This window comes from Salmo trutta, chromosome 11, assembly GCF_901001165.1.
Source record: "Salmo trutta chromosome 11, fSalTru1.1, whole genome shotgun sequence".
NCBI lineage: Eukaryota > Metazoa > Chordata > Actinopteri > Salmoniformes > Salmonidae > Salmo > Salmo trutta.
The window spans coordinates 11,168,392-11,186,155 of record NC_042967.1 but is presented as its reverse complement, the minus strand read 5'-3'; the positions used below and the strand labels follow the sequence as shown (position 1 = coordinate 11,186,155).

The 17,764-nt window shown below is 39.6% G+C and overlaps 1 protein-coding gene across 2 annotated transcripts in view; it reads right to left on the bottom strand.

Annotated features, from left to right (window-relative positions):
* Positions 1-17,764, bottom strand: part of LOC115202210 (scrapie-responsive protein 1) — a 31,070-nt gene that overhangs the window by 5,138 nt on the left and 8,168 nt on the right. Inside the window, exon 1 of one of the 2 annotated variants that reach the window (XM_029766189.1) lies at positions 3,213-3,494. The exons of the other annotated variant lie outside the window; for it this stretch is intronic. The gene's annotated coding sequence lies outside the window, so the exon portion shown is untranslated. Of the gene's footprint in view, positions 1-3,212; positions 3,495-17,764 lie in introns of those variants that run through there. 2 annotated transcript variants of the gene reach the window in all.

Below are 17,764 nucleotides of genomic sequence, written 5' to 3'. Positions count from 1 at the left end.
AAGTGTTTAGTCCCAGGGTTCTTAGCTTATTGATGAGCTTTGAGGGCACTAGGGTGTTGAACGCTGAGCTGTAGTCAATGAATAGCATTCTCACATAGGTGTTCCTTTTGTCCAGGTGGGAAAGGGCAGTGTGGAGTGCAATAGAGATTGCATCATCTGTGGATCTGTTGGGGCGGTATGCAAATTAGAGTGGGTCTAATTTCTGGGATAATGGTGTTGATGTGAGCCATGACCAGCCTTTCAAAGCACTTCATGGCTACAGACGTGCGGGTCGGTAGTCATTTAGGCAGGTTACCTTAGTGTCCTTGGGCACAGGCACTGTGGTGGTCTGCTTAAAACATATTAGTATTACAGACTCGGACAGGGAGCAGTTGAAACTGTCAGTGAAGACACTTGCCAGTTGGTCAGCACATGCTCACAATACATGTCCTGGTAATCCGTCTGTCCCTGCGGCCTCGTGAATGTTGACCTGTTTAAAGGTCTTACTCACATCGGCTGCGGAGAGCGTGATCACACAGTCTTCCGGAACAGCTGGTGCTCTCATGCATGTTTCAGTGTAATTTGCCTCGAAGCAAGCGTAGAAGTAGTTTATCTTGTCTGGTAGGCTCGTGTCACTGGGCAGCTCTCGGCTGAGCTTCCCTTTGTAGTCTGTAATGGTTTGCAAGCCTTGCCACATCCGACGAGCGTCAGAGCCGGTGTAATACGATTCGATCTTAGCCCTGTATTGACGCTTTGCCTGTTTGATGGTTCATCGGAGGGCATGGCGGGATTTCTTATAAGCTTCTGGGTTAGAGTCACGCTCCTTGAAAGCGGCAGCTCTAGCCTTTAGCTTAGTGTTGATGTTGCCTGTAATCCATGGCTTCTGGTTGGGGTATGTACGTACGGTCTCTGTGAGGACGACGTCATCGATACACTTATTGATGAAGCCAATGGCTGATGTGGTGTATTCCTCAATGCCATCGGAGGAATCCCGGAACATATTCCAGTCTGTGCTAGAACAACAGTCCTGTAGCTTAGCATCTGCATCATCTGACCACTTTTTTATTGATCTAGTCACTGGTGCATCCTGCTTTCATTTTTGCTTGTAAGCAGGAATCAGGAGGATAGAATTATGGTCAGATTTGCCAAATGAGGGTGAGGGAGAGCTTTGTATGGGTCTCTATGTCGAGTTAAGGTGGTCCAGAGTTTTTTCCCACCTGGTTGGACATTTGTTAGTTTATTTGCGTTGTTTGTAACTTATTAGCCACCACTATGCTTGAAAATATAGAGAGTGGTACACAGTAATGTGTTGTATTGGATTTGCCCCAAACATAACACTTTGTATTCAGGACAAAAAGTTAATTGCTTTGCCATTTTTTTTTTGCAGTATTACTTTAGTGTGTTGTTGCAAACAGGATGCATGTTTTGGAATATTTTATTCTGTACAAGCTTTCTTCTTTTCACTCTGTCAATTAGGTTAGTATTGTAGAGTAATTACAATGTTGTTGATCCATCCTCAGTCTTCTCCTATACAGCCATTAAACCCTGTAACTGTCTTAATGGTGATGTCCCTGAGTGGTTTCCTAACTTAGGAAGGACACCTGTATCTTTTTAGGGACTGTATTGATACACTATCGAAAGTGTAATTAATAACTTCACCATGCTCAAATGGATATTCAATATCTGCTTATTTTTTTTACCCATCTACCAATAGGTGCCCTTCTTTGCGAGGCATTGGAAAACCTCCTGGTCTTTGTGGATGAATCTGTGTTTCAAATTATCTGCTCAACTGAGGGACCTTACAGATAATTGTATGTATGGGTTACATAGATGAGGTAGTCATTCAAAAATCCTGCTAAACACTATTATTGTACACTGAGTGAGTCCATGCAACTTATTATGTGACTTGTTAAGCACATTCTTACTCCTGAACTTATTTAGGTTATCCATAACAAAGGGGTTGAATAGTTTTTGACTGAAGTCATTTCAACTTTAAATACTGTATTAATTTGTAAAATAAAAAATATATAAGTCCACTTTGACAGGGCATAACTCAACAAAATGTGAAAAAGTCAAGGGATGTAAAAAATTTCTGAAGACACTTTAAGTATGACCCTGATTCATATAGTGTTAGGATGTTGTTGATTGTAGAATTTGATCCTAGCATAAGTTGGACATCCTCTATAACATTTTTCAATTTGCAACAATATTGATACTGGCATAAATATTGCATTAATCTGTTATTTCAAAAATGGGTGGATATATACAGCCTATTTGCTATGTCACTTATGCCACTAAATAATTAAACATTGTGCTTTAAATAGATTCAATATTATTTGCATTTAAATTATATTACCATAACCCAATTATTGCAAAGATTTCCACGGTACAATGATTGCAGTCTTATAAACTTCACTTCTGTACATTGCAGTTATAACTAGTGCTGAGCAATTAACCGACATTTTGGTTCAATTATTTGAATTCCGTTTCGTTCGTTTTTTTCTGTGAGGTCAATGCACAAATTGCAGTTTCTCGAGAGATAAGTCAGATCCAGGCTGAACTGTGTGATGTCGTAGGGAGTTGTAGTTTCCAACAGGACAATATCCTACATATTTCAGAGCATAAATTGTAGTAATTAACTACAAGGACCATAATCCACTGCGCATCTACTTGTGCTACGGTAAGTGGCAGAAGAATGCGCGATCGTGAGGGGATTTAGAGAGCAGCTGATGCTTGACAGGGTATCGCTACCTGAAAAACATTGATCTAAGTGATTGATAGTTCCTATTCAGTCATAGACGTATGCCTTATTTACTCTGAAGCGATACAAATTAGTGATTTTGTCAGACAGAATATTCAGCAGCTCTATAGGGATGAGATGACGACTTGGAATGAAATAATACAATCATAAAATAAAACAAATGAAATATACACAACAACTGAAATATGTTATTAAAGTAATGTGAATACATTATGGTTAATAAGTGATAAGCAGTAATGGGCAGTCACTACCATCATGGTACTTTTATTAATTGTTTTATTATGTGTTGTAACAGCATTCAACCCAAATAATCGAAACCCGAAATCGAAAACTAATGATTATTTTTTATCATCGAATTATAATAATTTATCATTCACCACGAGTTATAACTCGTGTTAATTTACGTATAACTCCCCATCATTATTATATTTCCAATTACATAACATTATCTGCTGATTAAATTAGCCCCTACCTTATTTAGTGCTCTCCTCAGGAACGGCAGTAGCTTCTGACCCGTTTTCATTGGGTACATTTAGTAAGTATAAAACAGAAAACAGAGGAGTCTTTATCCCTACTCTACCCCATGCTAAGAGTATGACCATCTCTCCCCTCTCTCCTGAGAGGGGGGAGAGGGGAGAGAGAAATAACCAAGGGCATTGATTAAATCCTCACTCTGCACAAACACGAAAATAACGCCATGCTTACAGGCAAGTACGGTAGAGGGCTAAGAGAGGAGGCCAGCATTTGGGGAGTGATCCAAACCTCTCAGTCTCAGATAGATTTAGTTCATATATGCTGTGGAAAAGTACATGAACTGGGTCTGAATCATGGTTTTACAGTCTAGCGGACAAACAGCGTTTGTTCACATCCAGGATAACGTATAATACCAATTTACCAGCCTTGAAGTAGTAGGCTACATTTTTAGTATATGTGTTTTCAATGTGTTTTTATTTTATTTTAATTGGTTGTATATCAGCCATTTTGCATTTCAATAGAAAGCCATCCAAGAGCGAATGAATTAATGCCTGATTCTGAATGTTGCCTTTCACTGAAACTCTCTAAAGCATCTGAATTGCTGTGAGTGTTGCAATCAGATGTGGTGGATTCTCGTACCGTTTAAATGGAGTGTCTGTCTGGGTATAATGAAACGCAAGTGATGCATGCAGTAAATGAACCAGTTGGATGGGAAATGAACGTTTCTCTATAGCTGTAACCTTTGGCTTGACTTGGCTCCTTCCCTTGTTGACACCCAGAGGAGCTCCACTGACTGCTGATAGAGCTGGTTGGCTGTGAAAGCAACCGTCACAGCCAAATGTAATAATCTACTTAGTGTGTTAAATCAATTGCTTCTTATTGTACGGCAGCACAGTTTTATCCATTGCAGTTTCCACTTTAAACAAATCAAGCGGTATTTACTTTGTGTTATACAGCCACTGAAAACTGAGAAATGGCCTTTCGGGGCTCTGAATGTATATCATACTCAATAAAAGATGGCATTTTGCGGTTGGGTGTTTCATGCTCTTCTATGGATGGGCCTTATTTCATTGGAGGATCAGATGGGTTGATGTTAAGAATAGTTTATTAAGACAAATTGTATATTTTGAATGGCCTATAGTAGCTCAATAGAGAACAGGGAGGGTTGTAACACAGGATAGTTGTAACAGTGTTGCTAACTAATTTTCAGGGGAAGATGCTAGGGGCAGGTCGATTTGTTGCAAAAAGTAGCTAAATTACATTGTGATGTCATTGCGTGATGACGCCATTGCGTGATGACGCCATTACATAATAACGTAAAACTGCGTCATTACGTAGAATACACAATAACGTTACTCAAATTGACTGGCCTTCTCGGCGAAAAATATGATTTGACATTTGTTAGTTTAGATTTGTTTGTTTATTATCACATATTTTTATTAGTAAAAGTAATATAAACACAACACATTTTATATGATCAGATATTTTTATTTTTAAACACAACACATTGAATTATTGAACATTTACACATTACACATTATTGAACAATTACATTTTATTTATTTTATTTTTAACTAGTAAACCTACACATTCTGAACAATTATAGTTTGAAGCAGTGTATCGGTAGTTAGTTAACATGCTACCTAACTGATCAACAATTATAGGTACAAGCTAATAACAAGGTATATATGCTATCTTATTGAACAAGTAACTTAACCCAAATAATGATGTGTGCGCTAGGCATCTCTCTCCAGCTCTCTCCAGGTTGTTGTGCTGCTTGGCTGGCTAGCTGCTTAATGGTTTCCTCCAGATATTGCCACTGTTCTCGTTGACACTGCAGTGCACACTGTCACCATCAGCTGTGTGTCTCCGCCAGTTCCAGAAAGTCCACTCCTTGCATACATACTGTAAATATGATGAATCATAGATTAGCAAGGAAATCCTCTTCATCTTCACTGTCCAACTGCATTGTCACGTAGCTGGAACCAGCAGAAGAGAATGGAGCGGCCTTAAAGCTGTATGCTGCTGTGGTGCCAAACTGCTGCAGAACTTCACAGGTATCACCAGCCAGCTTCAGTCCATACTGCACCAGGAGTATGGAGTTGAGAGTGTGCAGTGACATTCTATTTCTTAACTTTGACTTGACTACACTCATTTGGCTGAACAGCCGTTCAACCTCCGCATTTGAGTGTGGCAAGGAGAGGGCAGCGAGTGCAGCTTTGCACAGTTCTTCAAATGGATTTGACTCGGAAGAGTCCGTGTAGTCATTCACTTCACTCCAAAACTCGACCGTATTTTCAGTTGAGTCCCCCCTAAACAGATGGATGTTTCTCCATTGGGAAACAATTTTATCGATTGTTTGGGGCTTATACCCCAGTAGCTCAGCTACTTTGATCATTTCAGTGGTGCCTTTATTGTGCTTTAGCGTTTCCTTAACAACTGAACAAGGTCTTGCTTAAAGCAACAATGTAGTTGATGCACTGTCTCTGAATGACCTTTTCGTCCTCTGGCGCAAGACTGAGTTGGTACACCGTGCTCTCGAAAAGGTACCCAAGGTATGGTGATGGACTGAGATGTCCATCAATGGCGTCCTTAGGACATCAATTTTTGCCATAGGATTGACTACTCTGCTGCAAATTGATGTTAAGTGGTGTGCCAGATTGTCCAAAAGCTTGACAGGATCTGTTTGCTCTCCCCCAAATGACTTCACTGCAACTTGTACGTCAGACAGTGATTTCAAGAATGTCAGGTAGACATAGTTGGTCTTGCCCATGTACACGGCGTGGAGCACATCCGCCATGTATCAACGCTCACTGGCCTTGGTCACCTCAAAGTGGAGTTTCAGTTCTTCCCACTGGCTCAAAATACGAGTTCCCGCAGGCTCAATCGATAGCCAACGTGTGGCACACACTTTGGTGATCTGCAGGGGTTTCTGGCCACAATTGATGGTGGCATACACTTCTTTGTACGCCTCTCGCCGTTTTGGGGGAATGGAAAACCAGTTGTATGTTTCCCTGATTAAGTACTCAACACTCCTAGGGATGGTTTCTTTGGATGCTGCACTGTCAGCCAATTGTAAAGAATGGCACACACAGCGGATGAGTACCAAATTGGGCAATGCACATGTTTCCTTTAAAATCTTGTGCACCCCATTTTGCACCCCAGTCATCACGGACGCATTATCAGTGCCAATACCCTGAAGATTCTCTTTTTTAAGGTTACACTTCTCAAGAAACTCAACTACCGCCTTTGCAATTGATCTGGCATCGCCCCGCTCCAATTCAACCAGCCCGAGAAATGTGGACACGACGGTTATTTTTTTAGCACTGAAATACCGAATCACCACACCCAGGTATTTCGAGACACTGACATCAATGGACTCATCCAAAAGGAGACTGAACTTCTCATCCCCCACATCTGATGTTACCCTTTTGAGAAAATAAGGAGCCAGTATTCCCCTAATCATTTCTGTGCACTTGGTGCGGTGCATTTGGAAGTTTGTTGCTGCCACAGAATCTGAAAAGGCAGCTTTGCAAGCCATACCTAAATGGTTGCATGCTAGCAGCGAACAATGCTCCGCAATGGCCATTGCCATAGTAGCTTCTGCGCTTTTGCAGTTATCCACTTTCTTAACCAACTGTGGTAATGTAGACCGCGTTGTGGGGTTGTACGGTTTTGATTTATTTATATGCTTCGCTGTAGCACAATGTTTTTTGATGTGATACATTTTTGCAAGCATATCTGATTTGCAGTACGTACAGTATGCCCGACAATCATCCCCAATTACTGGCTTCAGCCACCCTTTAAATTCAGGTACAGTCTCCCACTCTTTTCTGTACTTCTGACTGTACAATTTTGATTGAGACATGTTAATTGATGTTGTAAGTTCTGTTCAAGATCAAACATTCGTGACCAACTATGTTCATTGGGTTTGTCTCGTCGAACGCATACTACTGCTGCTGCTGCAGTCAGCCAACAATGATTTGCAATTTGCTGAAATTGCTGCTGGCCTGCTGCTGCCTGTGCACGAGCTGAGCGCCTGCTGCTGACTTCACTCACAATGCACTTTTGCAGCCAAGCACGTGTGTTGTGACTGAGTGTGTGACAGAGAAAATCGTTTTTGTGTCATTTAGAGGGGAAATGCGTGCATTTTAGCGTTTGAGCACTTTTCAAAAGTTGCTAAAAGTTCCAAATACATTTTTAAAAGTAGCTAAATTTGTTGCTAGGTGCTGTTTGAAAAAGAAGTTGCCAGGGTAGTCTGAAAAGTTGCTAAATCTAGCAACAATTGCTAAGTTGGCATCACTGAGTTGTAAAACTCAATATCTCCAATCAGGAACAAGCTAGAATCATGTGACTCACTGCACATGCTCAGTTTAGTCCTCAACCCTCATGAAGAAGCAAGAGGTAAGAAAGTACTTTAAAAAATATATATATATATATAGTGAAAAAAAATATAAAACGCAACATGTAAAGTGTTGGTCCCATGTTTTATGAGCTGAAATAAATGATCCCAGAAGTTATCCATCTGCACAAAAAGCTTATTTCTCTCAAATTGTGTGCACAAATTTGTTTACATCCCTGTTAGTAAGCATTTCTCATTTGCCAAGATAATCCATCCACCTGACAGGTATAGCATACCAAGAAGCTGATTAAACAGCATGGTCATTACACAGGTGCACCTTGTGCTGGGGACAATAAGGCCACTTTAAAATGTGCAGTTTTGTCACACAACACAATGACACAGATGTCTCAAGTTTTGAGGGAGTGTGCAATTGGCATGCTGACTGCAGGAATGTCCACCAGAGCTGTTGCCAGAGAGTTGAATGTTAATTTCTCTACCATAAGCTGCCGCCAACGTCATTTTAAAGAATTTGGCAGTACTTCCAACCGGCCTCACAGCTGCAGACCACTTATAACCACGCCAGGCCAAGACCTCCACATCTGTCTTCTTGCCCTGCTGGGGGGGGGGGGGGGGGGGGGGGGGTATTTATGTCTGTAATAAAGCCCTTTTGTGGGTAAAAACTAATTCTGATTGGCTGGGCCTGGCTCCCCAGCAGGTGGCCCTGGCTAAGAAACATTTGAGAGAAATAAGCTTATTGGGCATATGGAAAATTTCAGAGATTTTTAATTTCAGCTCATGAAACATGGGACCAGGACTTTACATGTTGCATTTATATTTTTGTTCAGTGTAAATGGTATTGATTGAAGCTACTGGTACTCTTCAAGTGATTGTTAGTGATATAGCACCATCTTATGGTACATTTTCACAATAGCGCCTTCACAGTTTGTCATATTCGATAAGTAAAAGTTGAATGCCTTTATTATGTTGTTACCTTCTATAATTATTCGTTATGCATGATTATGCATTATACGTTTAGGGGTAATCTGCAGTTGCTACAGATGTAGGATCTTAATTTGATTATTATTTTGTTGTGAGCATATTCATGCACAGCAGGATACTTTAAACTTGATATTTAAAACGGCTTCTAAAGTTAGTCATTTCCACTTAGAAATATCAGACTTGATTTGCCCTAAGAAAAATCTATCAACCCCAACAAAAATGTCTGTTAATTATAATCCACATAATTCACATTTCCTGTTGCTGCAGGATTATTTTCATGCTGTAGCAAACTGGCTCAAATCGAGATCCTACACCTGTACATCCATTTGTGGATTTATAAATGAATGATACAGTGCCTTCAGAAAGTATTCACACCCCCTGAATTTAAAATGGATTAAATTGAGATTTTTTTGTCACTGATGTACGCACAATTCACCATAATCTCAAAGTGGTTATGTTTTTAGAAATGTTTACAAATTAATTAAAAAGGAAAAGCTGAAATGTCTTGAGTCAATAAGTGTTCAACCCTTTTGTTATGACAAGCCTAAATTAGTTCAGGAGTTAAACTTTGCTTAACAAGTCACACAATAAGTTGCATGGACTCACTCTGTGTGCAATAATAGTTTTTAACATGACTTTTAAATGACTACCTCATCTCTGTACCCCACACATACAATTATCTGTAAGGCCCCTTAGTCGAGCAGTAAATGTTAAGCACAGATTCAACCACAAAGACTAGAGAGGTTTTCCAATGGTTTGCAAAGAAGGGCACTTATTGGTAGATGGGTAAAAAAAATAAGCAGACATTGAATATCCCTTTGAACATTGGGCAGTTATGAATTACACTTTAGATGGTGTATCAATACACCCAGTCACTACAAAGATTCAGGCGTCATTCCTAACACAGTTGCCGGAAAGGAAAGAAACCGCTCAAGGATTTCACCATGAGGCCAATGGTGACTTTAAAACAGTTACAGAGTTTAATGGCTGTGATAGGAGAAATGGATCAACAACATTGTAGTTACTCCACAATACTAACCTAAATGCTAAAGGACAGTGAAAGAAGGAAGCCTGTACATGATAAAAATATTCCAAAACATGCATCCTGTTTGCAATAAGACACTAAAGTAATATTGCTGGAAAAAAATGTGGCAAAGAAATGTTACTTTATGTCCTGAATACAAAGCATTACTGTATGTTTGGGGCAAATCCAAAACAACACATCACTGAGTACCGCTCTTCATATTTTCAAGCATGGTGGTGGCTGCATCATGTTATTATTATTGCACACAGCTGTCAAAGGTGATGATAACATGTATTGACTCAGGGGGTTGAATACTTAGCTAATCAAGATAAATTAGAGTTGTATTTGCCATACATTTTTTAAACAAATGTTACAGTATTTTGTGTAGGTCGTTGACAAAAAAATGCAATTCATTTTGAATTTGAATCCCACTTTGTAACACAACAAAATGTGTAAAAAGTCAAGGGGTATGAATACTTTCTGAAGGCACAACAAAATGTTTAAAAAGTCAAGGGGTGTGTGAATACTTTCTGAAGGCACAACAAAGTATTTAAAAAGTCAAGGGGTATGAATACTTTCTGAAGGCACAACAAAATGTTTAAAAAGTCAAGGGGTGTGTGAATACTTTCTGAAGGCACAACAAAGTATTTAAAAAGTCAAGGGGTATGAATACTTTCTGAAGGCACAACAAAGTGTTTAAAAAGTCAAGGGGTATGAATACTTTCTGAAGGCACAACAAAGTGTTTAAAAAGTCAAGGGGTGTGAATACTTTCTGAAGGCACAACAAAATGTTTAAAAAGTCAAGGGGTGTGCGAATACCCATTGCCCATTGATTCTTGAAGAATATAATTTATAAATGCCTCATAAGCTTAGTTCAACTGACGTACCCCATCACAACCCAAATATAAGCTTGTTTACAACTGTAAACAAACAAACCAAATCAAATTGTATTGGTATACACATATTTAGCTACAAAACATGCTTAAAACTATTTTGATATCTTGGGTGGTCAGTCCTTGCATCCATTGCGCTATCTATGCATTTTAGAGTGGTTACATTTCTCCAGGCCCTTCTCTCAGCTTTTTTACTAAAACAGAGGTGGGGTGTCCACTTTGTAATTGTTTCAACAGCAGATTGTCCCTTTAACTCACAAATGTATTTCTCAAACAATATGTAGCCTACATAATAGAGTTGATTATTAAGGACAGAATGGTGATATGCTGGTCTTGCAGCCATCTCCATGGTTCCATAGTCTTCAGTTTGACTGTTTCTCTTCTGACTGGTTGGTTGGTTGGCTGTAGTGTAGAGGGCGAGAGGAGAAAATGAGAAATGCAAGACCATTGTTGTTTTTGTCTATGGAAAATTTGATTTATTGATAGGTTTTGAAAAATACATTCAGACCCTGGGAAAAGTGCTATACAATGTAATCCATCAAAAATGACAAGATAATAATTGTACTGCCAGTGCCAGAAACTCCAATAGATCCGTCTTTGTCAGTAGGCTTGTGTTTATTGAAGCCATTTCTTAACCACAAGAGGTCAGTATTTAGCTACATTTGCGTATACCTCATCCTGCATAAAAAAAATCAGAAAAACTCCACAGCACTTTGTGGAGAATGAAATTACACCCCAGGTCTGTGGTTAAGTAAATGTTATTCCAATAAGAATAATTTCCCCTATCCACAGGTGTGTCCTGTGGAGTCAGACAATATGGCTGCAACTTATATTACATTTTCTATAGGCATCAATGTAACTTTTACTGCAGGCTTGTCTGTTATCAAGGGTCACAGCCTGTATATGCACGTCTCCAAGATTTCACCCTCGGTTTCTAAATATGTTTTATGTTATTCAGGGCCTAAGCAGTCGCATATCACATTGACTTATATTACAAGTTCCATCAAGTGAGCCTGCCCTTGAAATGAGACCGTTCACATTTCCTTACAGTTGAAATAAGCAGAGGAAATAGAGGTCTTGAACAGTAACAGAGAAAGAGAGAGTTTTCCCAGAGGCTGTAGTGAATTTGATTTGTGTTCCACTGTAATCCTAAATTCTAAGGACTTTGACAGTTGCGTCGTTGTGGTTTTCTTGGAAAATGTCATCTCTTTTCCTGACTTTTGTTTCATTTTTGTTCCGATCTCTTTTATTGAGTTTTGAGCAGCCAACGCCAGGAAAACCGTGTAAATTATATTGAAAAAGCTCAACATAGTGTGGTTTATTTTTTCTATAGACCATCATTTTGAATGTTGCTTCTACATTTCAGAGTAAAATCATTGTATAAATAAATACAGAATCAATACATTTTAATTTACACAAAACATAATTGACGGAAAATGCAGTTGATTATGATGATTTCCTACATGTTGCATTGCGTATGTAAACTAGTTTATACATCAGCAATCTATGGCAATGTAGAGTTATGAATTATGACAGGGGCACTCTGGTTTCCATAGTGACAGCAAACACAGGAGTGGACTCATTGCTCTTAAATTTCATAGAGCAGTAATTTCATTTACAACTGTAGCCAAACACAGCTGTAGGATTTGGGTGTACTTGAAAGTCCTAGCAAATCTTTGTTGACGCTATATGACACCCGGCTGGGTGTGTATCGTGTGTGTTGGTTGATTTATGTGGATATCAACACCCAAAGTACATATGAGACCAATATATGAGCAGTCCGCTCTCTCTCAATGGTCAATTTACCACTCAGAAACACGTTAAAACGAACACAACAGACAGTAGGAGTACACTTAGTTGAAATAGAGGAGGTGCTATTCGACATGGCGATCTAAAGTTGTCTTCCCAGGACCAGCACGTTGGAGTCAATGTCATAAAAACCATCTCCTGTTTATTACAGCTGCTATAATAGGACTGCTGAAGGGAGGGAGAGTATCGCAAACGTATCGGTTCAAATACTATTTGAAATCATCCCAAAAAACTAGCTGTGATTTATTGAGCTTGCCTGTTGCAACAAAACCAATAGAAAAGCCCCAAAAGTGCAAACCCAGCCCACCTGGCTCTCAAAGTAAAGGCTTAAGCAAACGATCTAAGTATTGAAAGATTTGTCATATATGTGAACCCAGGTATAGTCCCGTCCCATTTGAGCAGAGCTGACATGGAGCCCCTAGCTCCAGTGATAGTGTAATCTACTGGTGTAACCCAAGAACCTGTTGCTGGTGGTCTGGCAAGAGGCTTCATGGCTGCAACAGTCAGAAGAGAGGAGATTCCCTTTACAAGCAGGGCTTAGCTGTATACTTCCTCTCATTATGAGGCTGTGAGTGTATTTGGATGTGAGAGCAAAGGCTACTGTAGCTAACATGGGGGGTAGAGAGAGAGAGTGCATGCGTGCATGGGTGTGTGTAATACCAGCTCTATAGAACACCATATAATGTATTTTTGTGTTATTGATTTGTGAAAAGGAAGTGTAGCTAGAAGGCAGATGTCAGACGGGAGAGGGGGTTCTAGCAGAGCAGACACATCAAATCAAAAATGGTGGTAGAGCAGTTACCCGCAACAGATGAGTGTTTCATCTTTTAAAACAAGTCGCCCCAACATTCGTTTTTTCACATGCAGACTCCCCTCTAACTCTCCCTTTTAAATGCACTCAGAACTGAGAGCCAGAGAGAGAAAGAGAGCTGGCCAGTAACCAGGCCAGTGCTGCTGATAAATTGTCAGGAATCTTAAAACACTGGTTATCAGCTGTCTGGGAGGGGATGGGGGTGGGATAGGGTTAGATGTGTCTGTGTGGGGGTTGAGCACTGACTGGTCTATGGGATGAAGTAGTAGTAGACCTGGTGTGGGTGTGTGGGAGTGTGGGTGTGTGGGAGTGGGGGGGTGGAGGTCTAGTATGTTTATGACTTCATGTCACTGCACCAAAACAAGGTGCCTTTTATTTTGGCTACCACGTCTATGTCCCCATTGGATGGCAATGCCCCCATCCACAAGAAACGAATGGTCACTGAATGGTTTGATGAGCATAAAAACGATTGAAGCTGTTCTGGCTATTGTGATACTTTATGATGGTGTTTCCTTTATTGTGGTAGTTAACGTCACCTGTATTTTAGCAATGTCCTGCATGGGGTAACCTGATGAACCGTTCTGTACTTTCAGAGGAGTTGGGTTAAATGCGGCAGACACATTTCAGTTGAATGCATTCATTTGTACAACTGACTAAGTATCCCCCTTTCCTTTACTTTCTGTGCAATTTTTTGATTAGTCCAGTGCAACCTATTATAGCCTATGTGTGACCAGTGCATAATGCATCAACTACACATAAGTGTAAAATTGGCACTAATTGTGGGGAGCTTCATGACTTCATGAGCTCGGGAGACTAAATCGCCTAAGAACTTGTTACACAAGGGGGATACTCATTTTATATATTTTCGGTATGACATTTGGATATCGAATTATGAAATACGACGTGGCAGGCAGACACAATACAATCTGTTATGTTCATGTCTGACAATCTGAGGCGATAGCGACCACCGGTCAACTTCTTGGTGTTCTACCCCCCTCTCCCTCTCCGGGCAGCTAAAAATGCCCCTTCTTTTTACCCAAAGGGCGCCAAAGGTGTGTGGTCAGGGTTTATGTTAGCTGCAAACATGATCAAAACCATTCTGCAGCAAGTAATGAAAGCAGTGGGGTGTTGTGGAAGTGTAAGGGCACCTGGAATTTGGCCCACCCGGGAGAGACTTCAGGTTCTCAGCCCTACGGACAAGACGACCAATAAACAAGGGGCCACTCCGTTGCAGATCAATCTGCCACCCACTCATTAAATCAATACGCTACGTAGTCCATGCGCGCTTAAAATGAAACATTTTGGAAAGAAGTGGTGAGTTGCATGTAGGAGTTAGCTATCGAAATTAGAAATGTTGCGAATTGCTGTTGTCCGTCATATTATAGTAGACTATAGTCCATATCTTAAACTCAATTATATATATGTTAAAACAAAATATGAAATCGTCTTTTCAAGCGAAGATGTTTGATTTAAAAGTTGTAACTTTGTCTCCAAAAATGATTAGTCTACATCCCTGTCCCCAAATAAAAACATAAAACCATAACCATTGTCAACCTAATTCATAATATACCTATGGTTCATTTCATGGAGGATATTAGATCTAATTAGAAATAATATATAGGCCTAACCATACGGCCTATTGCCTATCAACAAAAGTGCGCTACCGATACTCACAATGATTCCAAAATGAAATGTTTTTTAAGCCCATAATTTCCATATTGTTGATTAGCCTATAGATTTAGTCCTACGTGAACTATTGCCTCATCGAAATGAGAGAATTCAGGCTAATAAATTATGCCTTGAAACACACTCAAGTTTGATCATTTCTAGCGAAAGATCCGCTCAATTTAAGTGAGGATGCACCAAACATGTAGCTAAGCTCGTTTATTCATTCAATTATGTATCTATTCATCTATTATTCATGTATATAAAAACATTTGCATTTTCTATTTGTTAAAATGGTAGGCCTATTGTTGCAATCTGGGCATGTAATACAAATACCTGTATTAATCATGTCAATGCATAATACAGTATCTCCTTTCAACTTTATAAATATTGTAATAAATTGTATAATTACATGGCATTATCCATATTATTAGCAGTTCAACTTGTACTTTATTCAATTTAGAAAGAATCACTTTTTGTGTCAAGCAGCACGCTAGGGTACTATAGCATGGGCCTAATTTCAAGGAAGCCAACTGCCAGGAAATCTATCGATGAACAACCACGGCATGCACAGACCATAACATCTTAACTTGTTTCAAATGAGAGGAAATGTGGAAATGAAATTCATCAGTAGCACTTATAAATCAAATGACAACATGGACAGAAAGACTACTTAGAAAGGACCAGGGCCACGTCATTGGACAGCTAGATCGCTCAAGATTGACTTCGAAATTGGACGTCTGTCCATGTCTTGAGGATGTTGGGAAATGCCTTCAAACACAGCCACTAGGGGCAACTGTGAGCGCTATTACCATCAAGACTAGTAGAGGTAATCCCATGACTCTGGATCCGAAGGTAGCGTGTTCAATCCCAGTGGAAGACACACACTTTTGTTTTAACCCTATCCCAAACCTTAACACTTAACTTCGAAATTTGATGTTTGGAGCCACTTCAATATTTAACATTTGGATACATGTGGATTAACGTCAGAATCTGAAGTCAAAATTGGTTAAACCGTGAGATCTTGTTGCAGCCCAGCATTTTGGAACAATTCCTCAAGTTCTCCATCTCTTCAAACTTTGAGATCATTAATTAACTAGACAAGTTAAAATAGACACCTACTCTGCTGGGTTTCCACACATGTTTGAACAGCACTGTGGCCAAGCAAAGCTGAAGTGCAGTACTACACCAGATGATTATCTCATGTATCATAAGGGAAAGTAAGTGTAGTCTGGTGCTGAGGCAGCTGGCTCTGGGAAACATACTCACAAAAAAATTGCCTCTGTCCCGTTGGCCAGCTTGGCAGCAGCCTCTGTGTCATTGGCCAGCCCGAGAGACCCGAGTGGATTTTCCAGCTCTGTGATTTGATGAAAGAGAAACCTGATACTCATGAGACCAGTGATTGGCTGAGCCATAGAGAACTTTCACAGCCCTCCTTTGATCTGAGTAAAAAGAGAACAATATCTAATGTGAGGCATTATACAGGCTTAACCTGTGTGGTTTGGACTTCACTACTGCACTGGCGTCAAATGCCTGGTAGCTGGGGGATTACGGTCGGGGTTATAGGTTAGACAGTGCCTTCAGAAAGTATTCACACCACTTGACTTTTTCCACATTTTGTTGTGTTAGAGCCTGAATTTAAAATTGATTACATTTAGATTTTTTTGTCACTGACCTACAAACGATATCCCATAATGTCAAAGTGTAATGATGTTTTGTAAAATGTAAAATCTGAAATGTATTTGGCAAGCCTAAATAAGTTCAGGAATAAACATTTGCTAAACAAGTCACATAATAAGTCACATGGTCTCACTCTGTGTGCAATAATAGCGTTTAACATGATTTTTGAATGACTTCCTCATCTCTGTACCCCACACATACAGATATAGTGCCTTGAGGAAGTATTCATACCCCTTGACTTATTCCTCATTTTGTTGTCTTACAGCCTGAATTGAAAATGGGTTAAATATTTTTTTCTCTCACCCATCTGTGCACAATACCCCACAATGACAAAGTGAAAACATGTTTTTAGAAATGTTTTGCAAAATGGAACACAGAAATATCTCATGTAGGTATTCACACCTCTGAGTCAATACATGTTAGAATCACCTTTGTCAGTGATTACAGCTGAGTCTTTCTGGGCAAGTCTCTAAGAGCTTTGCACACCTGGATTGTACAATATTTGCACATTATTACTTTTTAATTCTTCAAGCTCTGTCAAGTTGGTTGTTGATAATTTCAAGACAGACATTTTCAAGTCTTGCCATAGATTTTCAAGCCGATTTAAGTAAATAGGCCACTCAGGAACATTCAATATCATTTGGCAAGCAACTCCAGTGTATATTTGGCCTTATGTTTTAGGCTATTGTCCTGCTGAAAGGTGAATTTGTCTCCCGGTGTTTGCTTGAAAGCAGACTGAACCAGGTTTTCCTCTTGGATTTTGCCTGTGCTTAGCTCCATTCCGTTTCTTTTTCATCCTGTAAAACTTCCCAGTTCTTAATGATTACAAGCATACCCATGACATGATGAAGCCACCACTATGCTTGACAATATGGAGAGTGGTCCTCAGTAAAGTGTTGTATTGGATTTGCCTCAGACATAACACTTTGTATTCAGGACAATAAGTGAATTGCTTTGCATGTTTTGGAATATTTTTGTTCTGTACAGGCTTCCTTCTTTTCACTCTGTCAATTAGGTTAGTATTATGGAGGACCTACAATGTTGTAAATGAATCTGTGTTTGAAATTCACTGCTCGACTGAGGGACCTTACAGAAAATTGTATGTGTGAGGTACAGAAATGAGGTAGTCATTCAAAAATCATGTTATACACTGTTGTTGCACACAGAGTGAGTCCATGTGACTTATTATGTGACTTTTTTAGTCCAATAAACGTATTTAGGCTTGCCATAACAAAGGGGTTGAATACGTATTGACTCAAGACATTTTGTCTTTTAATTTTTAATGAATTAGTAAAAAATTATTGAAACATAATTCCACATTGAAGTT